Source organism: Triticum urartu, chromosome 2A (assembly GCF_056163025.1).
Source record: "Triticum urartu cultivar PI428250 chromosome 2A, HENAU_Tu73, whole genome shotgun sequence".
NCBI classification, from domain to species: domain Eukaryota; kingdom Viridiplantae; phylum Streptophyta; class Magnoliopsida; order Poales; family Poaceae; genus Triticum; species Triticum urartu.
Window position 1 is genome coordinate 30,462,371 of NC_141874.1, and position 12,402 is coordinate 30,474,772.

Consider the following 12,402-nt stretch of genomic DNA (forward strand, 5'->3'; position numbering starts at 1 on the left):
GGCTGAGGCAAACAAGCAGAATGGTTTTATGTGTTGTCCATGCACTGAATGTGGGAATACGAGGTCTTACTCTAACCAGAAAATCATTCACTCCCACCTGCTTTACAAGGGTTTCATGCCACACTATAATGTTTGGACGAGACACGGGGAAATAGGGGTTATGATGGAAGACGGCGAAGAAGAAGAGTACGATGACAACTATGTGCCCCCTGAATACGGTGATGCTACAACGGGGGGAGCTGGTGAAGATCAAGAGGAACCAGACGATGTGCCCAATGATGCTGCAACGGGTGAAGATGCTGAAGATCAAGAGGAACCAGATGATGTGCCCGATGATGATGATCTCCGCCGGGTCATTGTCGATGCAGGGACGCAATGCGAAAGTCAAAAGGAGAAGCTGAAGTTCGATCGCATGTTAGAGGATCACAAAAAAGGGTTGTACCCAAATTGCGAAGATGGCAACACAAAGCTCGGTACCGTACTGGAATTGCTGCAGTGGAAGGCAGAGAATGCTGTGGCTGACAAAGGATTTGAGAAGCTACTGAAAATATTGAAGAATTAGCTTCCAAAGGATAACGAATTGCCCGACAGTACATACGCAGCAAAGAAGGTCGTATGACCTCTAGGATTGGAGGTGGAGAAGATACATGCATGCCCTAATGACTACATCCTCTACCGCGGTGCATACAAGGATCTGAACGCATGCCCGGTATGCGGTGCATTGCGGTATAAGATCAGACGAGATGACCCTGCTGATGTTGACGGCGAGCCCCCCAGGAAGAGGGTTCCTGCGAAGGTGATGTGGTATGCTTCTATAATACCACGGTTGAAATGTCTGTTCAGAAACGAAGAGCATGCCAAGTTGATGCGATGGCACAGTGAGAACCGAAAGAAAGATGGGAAGTTGAGAGCACCCGCTGACGGGTCGCAGTGGAGAAAAATCGAGAGAAAGTACTGGGATGAGGTTGCAAAGGACCCAAGGAATGTATGGTTTGCTTTAAGCGTGGATGGCATTAATCCTTTCGGGGAGCAGAGCAGCAATCACAGCACCTGGCCCATGACTCTATGTATGTATAACCTTCCTCCTTGGATGTGCATGAAGCGGAAGTTCATTATGATGCCAGTTCTCATCCAAGGCCCTAAGAAACCCGACAACGACATTGATGTGTACCTAAGGCCATTAGTTGAAGAACTTTTACATCTGTGGAATGGAAACGGTGTACGTACGTGGGATGAGCACAGACAGGAGGAATTTAACCTTAAGGCGTTGCTGTTCGTGACCATCAACGATTGGCCCGCTCTCAGTAACCTTTCAGGACAGACAAACAAAGGATACCACGCATGCACGCACTGTTTAGATGACACTGAAAGTATATACCTGGACAAATGCATGAAGAATGTGTACCTGGGCCATCGTCGATTTCTTCCGACCAACCATCAATGTCGAAAGAAAGGCAAGCATTTCAAAGGCGAGGCAGATCACCGGAAGAAGCCCGCCACGCGTACCGGTGATCACGTACTTGCTATGGTCAATGATTTACATGTAATCTTTGGAAAGGGTCCCGGTGGACTAGCTGTTCCGAATGACGCTGAGGGACAAGCACCCATGTGGAAGAAGAAATCTATATTTTGGGACCTACCCTACTGGAAAGACCTAGAGGTCCGCTCTTCAATCGACGTGATGCACGTGACGAAGAACCTTTGCGTGAACCTTCTAGGCTTCTTGGGCGTGTATGGGAAGACAAAAGATACACCTGAGGCATGGGAGGACCTGCAACGTTTGCACGAAAAAGACGGCATGCCTCCGAAGCAGTATAAAGGTCCTGCCAGCTACGCTCTTACGAAAGAAGAGAAAGAAATCTTCTTTGAATTCCTGCTCAGTATGAAGGTCACGACTGGCTTCTCGCCGAATATAAAGCGAATAATAAATATGCAAGAGAAAAAGTTTCAGAACCTAAAGTCTCATCACTGCCACGTGATTATGACGCAACTACTTCCTGTTGTATTGAGGGGGCTTCTACCGGAAAACGTCCGATTAGCCATTGTGAAGCTGTGTGCATTCCTCAATGCAATCTCTCAGAAGGTGATCGATCCAGAAATCGTACCAAGGCTAAGGAGTGATGTGGCGCAATGTCTTGTCAGTTTAGAGCTAGTGTTCCCACCATCCTTCTTCAATATCATGACACACGTGCTAGTTCATCTAGTCGACGAGATTGTCATCCTGGGACCCGTATTTCTACACAATATGTTCCCCTTTGAGAGGTTCATGGGAGTCCTAAATAAATATGTCCGTAACCGTGCTAGGCCAGAAGGAAGCATCTCCATGGGCCATCAAACAGAGGATGTTATCGGGTTTTGTGTTGACTTCATTCCTGGCCTTAAGAAGATAGGTCTCCCTAAATCGTGGTATGAGGGGAGACTGACTGGAAAAGGCACTCTTGGAAGAGACTCAATAATATGCAGGGACAAATATTCTTGGTCTCAAGCACACTACACAGTTCTATAGAACTCTACATTGGTGACCCCGTATGTCGATGAACACAAGAACAGTCTGCGCTCCAAACAACCGGAGCAGTGTGACGACTGGATTACATGTGAAAACATCAAGACTTTCAGCAGTTGGTTGGAAACACGTCTCAGAGGTGACAACACTGTTTGTGATGAGTTGTACTTGTTGTCCAGGGGACCATCTTTGACTGTATTGACTTACTGTTCGTCCTAGCCAATGATGTGGCACATGTTATCTATGTGAACGACATGTCTACCAAACCGAGAAAAAGAAAAGATAAGGAAGCGAATACATCATACGATGGGCCAAAGCGCCACATAGTTCTTTCAGGAAAAAGGGACATCCTGGGAGTGGACGGCAAGACAGACATGTCTGAAGATTATGAAAAGTTTCATGAAATTCCTCCCTTCAATGTCAAGGCTGACCCAAGCATCCTGATAAACGATGAAGATTATCCATGGTTACGGCGCAATAAGCAAATGACACAAGTGAAGAAAAAGTGAAGACTTTCTCCCGCAATTATTATGATGATACCATGCCAACTTTGTAAAACACGAACATGCTACCATTGTCCGTTTTGTACATGCACATGCTATGTGGGTGAAATTATGATACCATGCCAACTTTCAACTTTTTCAGAGTTCATTTGAAATGCTTTAATGTCTTATGGTTAGGCCCTCGTAATACCATTATTCAAATTTTAACTATTCAAATTTGAAAACTAATGGCACTAACAGAAAGTTTATAATTTTTTCTAAAACTGATGGCACTAACAGAAAGTTTATAATTTTGCCGCTCGCCCCTGGCCCATGACCATTAGTCCCGGTTTGTGCCACAAACCGGGACTAAAGGGTTGGTCCTCGTTGCGGGCAGAGTTTAGTCCCACCTCGCCAACCGAAGGGGGCTCACACCGGTTTATAAGCCCTTCCCTCTCTGCCTTGTTGAGCTCCTCTCAAAGTGAAAATAGATGCCCTAATAGAGAAAAGTTTAACCTAAATTCATAGTGAATTTCTCTGAAATTCATAGAAATTTACTATGAATTTAGGTTGAATTTCTCTATAAGCGCATCTATTCTCATTTTTAGTAAGTTAATCACAAACTTGTGATTCACACAAATTTCAAAGAATTCAAATTTTAACTATTCAAATTTGAAAACTAATGGCACTAACGGAAAGTTTATATTTTTTCGAAAACTAATGGCACTAATAGAAAGTTTATAATTTTGCTAACCTAAAAGCAAATAGAATTAAAAATTAAAGCAAAAAACAAAAAAATAATGCAAAAAACAAATCAAAAAAACAGGAACAAACTATTTTTATAGTAAAGTTAATCACAAAATAAAATAAATAAAGCAACAAAGAAAACTAAAAAATAAAAAAGTGTTTTCAAATTTGAAAACTAATGGCACTAACAGAAAGTTTATAATTTTTCTAAAACTAAAAGCAAAAAGAATAAAAAAATAAATCAAAAAACAAAAGAAAATAAATAATGCAGAAAACAAAAAAAAACTGGAAAAAAGTAGCAACAATAAGTATTTTGTTGTAAGTAGAAACAAAATAAAATAAATAATGCAACAAAGAAAACAAAAAAAAAGTGTTTTCAAAATTGAAAAGTAATGGCATTAACAAAAAGTTTATAATTTTTCTAAAACTAAAAGCATAAAGAATTAAAAAATAAAGCAAAAAACAAAAGAAAATAAAATAAATAAAGCAACAAAAAATGCCACCAACTGGGCCCCCACGGCCTGAATACAACTAGAAACCCATCCAAGGGCCAGGATTCAGGCCCGCAGGAGGCCCGGTAGGCCCACAGACATAGCAGTGACAATTAGGCCCGTAAGCCTGCAATGGAGAGAAGCTCGAGAGGGGTGCAGCAATGGTGCTTATAAACCACTGCGCACCCCTCTCAACTAGCGAGGTGGGACTAAACTTTCAACGCCGCAGCAGCACAAGACCTTTGGTCCTGGTTGGTGGCACCAACCGGGACTAAAGGGGGCATTGGTCACGGTTGGTGCCACCCTTTAGTCTCGGTTGGTGCTACCAACCGGGACCAAAGGCCGCCGCTTCCCGCCCTTTGGGCTGCTGAAAATTGGCATTTGGTCCCGGTTGGTGGCACCAACCGGGACTAAAGGGGGGCATTGGTCCCGGTTGGTGCCACAAACCGGGACCAATACTCTGTGTATATAAGCAGGACTTAGGAAAATTTGATGAAATCATCGCCAGTTGCCCCCCGGCCCGCCTGACGACGCCGAGCTCATCGATGCCGCAAGGCTGCCCAGATCGACGCCGTCCGCCGTCCCCGAGCCCGCGCGCCCCTGCCCTCGCCCCCGAGCGCGCCTTCACCGTCCGCCGTCCCCGAGCCTTCCTTTGAAGGAAATATGCCCTAGAGGCAATAATAAAGTTATTATTTATTTCCTTATAATCATGATAAATGTTTATTATTCATGCTAGAATTGTATTAACCGGAAACATAATACATGTGTGAATACATAGACAAACAAAGTGTCACTAGTATGCCTCTACTTGACTAGCTCGTTAATCAAAGATGGTTATGTTTCCTAACCATGAACAATGAGTTGTTATTTGATTAACAAGGTCACATCATTAATTGAATGATCTGATTGACATGACCCATTCCATTAGCTTAGCACCCGATCGTTTAGTAAGTTGCTATTGCTTTCTTCATGACTTATACATGTTCCTATGACTATGAGATTATGCAACTCCCGTTTGCTGGAGGAACACTTTGGGTGCTACCAAACATCACAACGTAACTGGGTGATTATAAAGGAGCATTACAGGTGTCTCCGAAGGTAGATGTTGGGTTGGCGTATATCGAGATTAGGATTTGTCACTCCGATTGTCGGAGAGGTATCTCTGGGCCCTCTCGGTAATACACATCACATAAGCCTTGCAAGCATTACAACTAATATGTTAGTTGTGAGATGATGTATTACGGAACGAGTAAAGAGACTTGCCGATAACGAGATTGAACTAGGTATTGGATACCGACGATCGAATCTCGGGCAAGTAACATACCGATGACAAAGGGAACAACGTATGTTGTTATGCGGTCTGACCGATAAAGATCTTCGTAGAATATGTAGGAGCCAATATGGGCATCCAGGTCCCGCTATTGGTTATTGACCGGAGACGTGTCTCGGTCATGTCTACATTGTTCTCGAACCCGTAGGGTCCGCACGCTTAAGGTTACGATGACAGTTACATTATGAGTTTATGCATTTTGATGTACCGAAGGTTGTTCGGAGTCCCGGATGTGATCACGGACATGATGAGGAGTCTCGAAATGGTCAAGACGTAAAGATTGATATATTGGAAGCCTATGTTTGGACATCGGAAGTGTTCCGGGTGAAATCGGGATTTTACCAGGTTACCGGGAGGTTACCGGAACCCGCCGGGAGCCATATGGGCCTACATGGGCCTTAGTGGAAAGGAGAAAGGGGCAGCCCAAGGTGGCTGCGCCACTTTCCCCTCCCCTAGTCCTATTAGGACTAGGAGAAGGTGGCCGGCCCCCCCCCCCTCTCTCTTTCCCCCCTTGGGAATCCTACTTGGAATAGGATTGGGGGGGGAGTCCTACTCCTGGAAGGAGTAGGACTCCTCCTGCGCCTCCCTCCTTGGCCGGCCAGCCTCCCCCCCTCTACTCCTTTATATACGGAGGCAGGGGGCACCTCTAGACACACAAGTTGATCCACGTGATCTATTCCTTAGCCGTGTGCGGTGCCCCCTACCACCATATTCCTCGATAATACTGTAGCGGAGTTTAGGCGAAGCCCTGCTGCTGTAGTTCATCAAGATCGTCACCACGCTGTCGTGCTGACGGAACTCTTCCCCGACACTTTGCTGGATCGGAGTCCGGGGATCGTCATCGAGGTGAACGTGTGCTCGAACTCGGAGGTGCCGTAGTTTCGGTGCTTGATCGGTTGGATCGTGAAGACGTACGACTACTTCCTCTACGTTGTGTGATCGCTTCCGCAGTCGGTCTGCGTTGGTACGTAGACAACACTCTCCCCGCTCGTTGATATGCATCACATGATCTTGAGTGTGCGCAGGAATTTTTTTGAAATTACAACGAAACCCTACAGTGGTATCAGAGCCTAGGTTATTTATGTTGATGTTATATGCACGAGTAGAACACAAGTGAGTTGTGGACGATACAAGTCATACTGCCTACAAGCATGTCATACTTTGGTTTGGCGGTATTGTTGGACGAGACGACCCGGACCAACCTTACGCGTACGCTTACGCGAGACCGGTTCCCTCGACGTGCTTTGCACATAGATGGCTTGCGGGCGACTGTCTCTCCAACTTTAGTTGAACCGAGTGTGGCTACGCCCGGTCCTTGCGAAGGTTAAAACGGAGTCTATTTGACAAACAATTGTTGTGGTTTTGATGCGTAGGTGAGATTGGTTCTTACTTAAGCCCATAGCAGCCACGTAAAACATGCAACAACAAAGTAGAGGACGTCTAACTTGTTTTTGCAGGGCATGTTGTGATGTGATATGGTCAAGGCATGATGCTGAATTTTATTGTATGAGATGATCATGTTTTGTAACCGAGTTATCGGCAACTGGCAGGAGCCATATGCTTGTCGCTTTATTGTATGCAATGCAATCGCGATGTAATGCTTTACCTTATTACTAAACGGTAGTGATAGTCGTGGAAGCATAAGATTGGCGAGACGACAACGATGCTACGATGGAGATCAAGGTGTCGCGCCGGTGACGATGGTGATCATGACGGTGCTTCGAAGATGGAGATCACAGGCACAAGATGATGATGGCCATATCATATCACTTATATTGATTGCATGTGATGTTTATCTTTTATGCATCTTATCTTGCTTTGATTGACGGTAGCATTATAAGATGATCTCTCACTAAATTATCAAGAAGTGTTCTCCCTGATCTCTCACAGTCAATAACTTATGGTGTCTCTTATTCTGAACAAGCCGACTTAACTCGATGCGCCGGATGCAGAGCAGGCCCAGTATGAGAGTGCTCGACCTCACGACCTCAAAGACCCGACCACATGATGCTAGCCACTCAAACAAACGTGTTCTGCTAACCAATGGTCAGCATAAATATAAAAGAATATAATGCAACGCGAGATTCGACACGTTTTTTTGAACTTTTCAAAAACCGATAACTATGAAATCCAAATATAACTGGCAACATGAACAATTTTCCAAATTACACGCATTTTTAGAAAGACGAACAAAAAATTTGAATGGAACATTTGTTGAAATCCACAAACATTTCTTAAAACATGAACGTTTTATAAAAATACTTTTTTTAAGTTGTGAACAATTTTTGGAAACGAGAAAATGTTTTGAACATATAGAAGAAATTTAGAAATTTGTCTTTTAATGTAAATATTATTTTCAATTTTTGAACATAATAATAAAGCAATAATTCTAATTTGTAACATTTTTAAATCTTGAATTATTTTTTGAAAAATCCAAAAAATTTCAAAAAAGGGAATAATATTTTATATTCTGAAAAAATCGGAACGACAAAAAATTATAATTTCAAACATATTTAAATAGGAACACAATCGTGGAATTCATAACATGAACTACCGAATATACTTGGCAACTTAAATTATTTTCCAAATTATGGACGACTCTTTTGAAAATGTTTTAAAAATGCAGAAGAATTTTAGAAAATGTGTTTCTTTAATGCAAACTTTATTTTCAATTTTTAAACATATCATTAAAACAAGAATATTTTTTAATTTGATTTTTCTAAAATGCATTTGTTTAAATGTTGAACAATTTTTAAAAATACAAACATTTCTTAAAAAATGGGAATATTTTTGTAATTTATGTTTGAATAAATTTTGTCACGACAAAAAATCCAAACATTTTGCAGAGTAGGAACACATTTTTTTAATTGTATTTTTTACGAAATTTTGAATAAAAATTGAAAAATTACAATTGCGAACATTTTTTTAAATTTTTTGAATTTCTGAAAAAATGAATGAAATAGACTTGCAATAGGAACACATAGAAAAATGACCTGCCTAGTCTTGGACGCTCTGTGCGTAGTTTTAATTAGTTTCCGCATTGAGCGGGAAATAGAATTTATTTATTGCTGCGTGGGCAGGAAAATATGGGCTGACTTTACTGGGCCATAGGGCGCGCAACCCATGTACAAAATTCTGCATAAATCGTTTTTCCTTTGCCAACAGATGGAGTATGAAAGTTTAGTACCACCTCGGATAGAGGGGAAAAAATTAATCTTTTGGCGGTGAACGGATGAAAAAATTGGAGAAACGCACCTTGCTTTATTAATAGGTATAGATAGAATATGATAGTGGAGGTTGTGTGGAGAAGACAAAAAGGGAGAAAGTTTCACATCAACTAGGCGTATCAGCGGGCTATGGAGATGCCCATCAATAGATATCAATGTGAGTGAGTAGGGATTGCCATGCAACAGATGCACTAAGAGATATAAGTGTATGAAAGCTCAGACTAAAACTAAGTGGGTGTGCATCCAATTTGCTTGCTCATGAAGACCTCGGGCATTTGAGGAAGCCCATCATCGGAATATACAATCCAAGTTCTATAATGAAAAATTCCCACTAGTATATGCAAGTGATAACTCAAGAGACTCTCTATATGAAGAACATGGTGCTAGTCTGAAGCACAAGTGTGGTAAAAGGATAGTAGCATTGCCCCTTCTCTCTTTTTCTCTCATTTTTTTGTTTTTTAATTTTATTTTTTTCTCTTTTTTGGGCTTCTTTGGCCTCTTTTTTTATTTGGGCTTCTTTGGCCTCTTTTATTTTTTTGTTTAAAGTCCGGAGTCTCATCCTGACTTGTGGGGGAATCATAGTCTCCATCATCCTTTCCTCACTGGGACAATGCTCTAATAATGATGATCATCACACTTTTATTTACTTACAACTCAATATTACAACTCGATGCTAGAACAAAGATATGACTCTATATGAATGCCTCCGGCGGTGTACCGGGATGTGCAATGATCTAGCGTAGCAATGACATCAAAAAACGGACAAGCCATGAAAATATCATGCTAGCTATCTTACGATCATGCAAAGCAATATGACAATGATGCTCAAGTCATGTATATGATGATGATGGAAGTTGCATGGCAATATATCTCGGAATGGCTATGAAAATGCCATAATGGGTTATATGGTGGCTGTTTTGAGGAAGGTATATGGTGGGTTTAAGGTACCGGCGAAAGTTGCGCGATACTAGAGAGGCTAGCAATGGTGGAATGGTGAGAGTGCGTATAATCCATGGACTCAACATTAGTCATAAAGAACTCACATACTTATTGCAAAAATCTATTAGTCATCAAAAAAAATTACTACGTGCATGCTCCTAGGGGGATAGATTGGTAGGAAAAGACCATCGCTCGTCCCCGACCACCACTCATAAGGAAAACAATAAATAAATAAATCATGCTCCGACTTTGTTACATAACGGTTCACCATACGTGCATGCTACGAGAATCACAAACCTCAGCACAAGTATTTCTACTAATCCACAACTACCCACTAGCATGACTCTAATATCACCATCTTTATATCGCAAAACTATTGCAAGGAATCAAACATATCATATTCACTGATCTACAAGTTTATGTAGGATTTTGTGACTAACCATGTGAATGACCAATTCCTGTCATCTCTCTAAATAGATATAAGTGAAGCAAGAGAGTTTATTTCTTTCTACAAAAGATGTGCCCACACTCTAACAAATATAAGTGAAGCAAAATAGCACTCTACAAATGGTGGTTTTCTATGTAAAGAGAACCAAGAAATCCAAACTTCAAATGATATAAGCGAAGCACATGAATCATTCTATAAAGCCATACTCAAAAGATATAAGTGAAGTGTAATGAGCATTCTATAAATCCACCAAGGAATATCTCATACCAGCATGGTGTATAAAAGGAAAATGAAAACTAAATGCAAAAGATGCTCCAAGATTGCACATATCACATGAACGAAACGAATCCGAAAACATACCGATACTTGTTGAAGAAAGAGGGGATGCCTTCCGGGGCATCCCCGAGCTTAGACGCTTGAGTCTCCTTGAATATTTACTTGGGGTGCCTCGGGCATCCCCAAGCTTGAGCTCTTGCCTCTCTTCCTTCTTCTCACATCGAGACCTTCTCGATCATCGAACACTTCATCCACACAAAACTTCAACAGAAAACTCGGTAAGATCCATTAGTATAATAAAGCAAATGACTACTCTAAGTACTGTTGCAAACCAATTCATATTTTTTTGCATTCTGTCTACTTTAATATAGTTTTTTCATGGCTTAATCCACTGATATGAATCGATAGTTTCATAAAAACAAGCAAACTATGCATCAAAAACCGAATCTATCTAAAACAGAACAGTCTGTAATAATCTGAACATTCACCATACTTCTGATACTTGAAAAATTCTACCAAAATTAGGAAACATAAACAATTTGTATAGAAAGACAGTGCAAAAAGAATCAGAACCATTTGAAGTTCCATCTAAAAATGTAAAATCGCGCACTACAGCCAAAGTTTCTGTCCTGCACCATACAAACAATCAAGCAAATGTAAACATCCTAAAGGCAAACCTTGGCACATTATTTTTATAATACAATGGAATTGTTAAAGGGGATAATTATTTTTGTTGAAAAGTTTCTGTAATCAAGATTCACAAAGTTGCCGTGAGCATGAACAAAGTTCAAGGAGCTCTCCCACTTCAACAATGTTTGTCTTTCTCACTTTCACTTTCCTTTTTGAAAATTTTTTGGGTTCCCCTCTTTATTTTTGTTGTTTTTAAACTATATGAAAGCACTCAATAGAAATAAATGACTCTCTAAAACTTCCGGGTTGTCTCCCAGGCAGGGATTTCTTTAAAGCCATTAAGCTAGGCATATAGTGCTCAAGTAATGGATCCACCCGGATCCCAAGGTATATCAAAGCCAATTTTAATTAACAATGATTTTTAATTTACTAGTGAGCACAAAGTAACATATATCATGCAACAACGAAGTCTAAATCTCTTCCTATGCATCGGCATGTCATAAAAGAACAATTCATGCACACAAAGTAAAGGCCAATATGCATAGTATAAACAGTTTCTTGCAATTTTATCATGTGGGAAACATAGAGAGGTGGAGATATAGTTCCTCTCTCATAATAATTGCAAGTAGGAGCAGTGAGCACATGCATATTATATTCATCAAAATCATCATGTGCAACGGTATAATGCAACCATTCAATATAATCCTTAATAAGGGTAAACTTCTCCGATATAGTGTAGTTGGGAGAATTCAAAAAGATAATAGGACTATCATGCGTGGGTGCAATAGCAGCAATTTCATGTTTAACATAAGGAACTATAGCAAGTTCATCTCCATAAGCATAATTCATATTGGCATCTTGGCCACAAGCATAGCTAGCATCATCAAAAAGGGATATTACAAAAGAATCAACGAGATCATAGCAATTATCATAGCATTCATCCTTCGGTAAGCATGAAGGGGAATTAAACAATGTATTAGTTGAAGAGTTACTCTCATTAGAAGGTGGGCACGGGTGATCACACTTTCATCAACTTCTTCTTCCATAGATTCCTGCAAAATATTAGTCTCTTCTTGGACAGTGGAGATTTCTCAATAAGTGCATTAATATCGGAATTGTATTCATAATTCTCATAGCAATATTTAAGGATAGCTAAATTTTCAGGTCTATAAACCGAATCATCAAAATCTTCAAACTCTTTAAACATAGATTCAATTTCATAAGCACCCATAAAAGCAACAAATTCTTCTATTTGTTCCACAACATAGTAATCATATATACCATTAGCATAAAAAGCTAAGGTTTTATTATCATTAAATTCGCATAAAA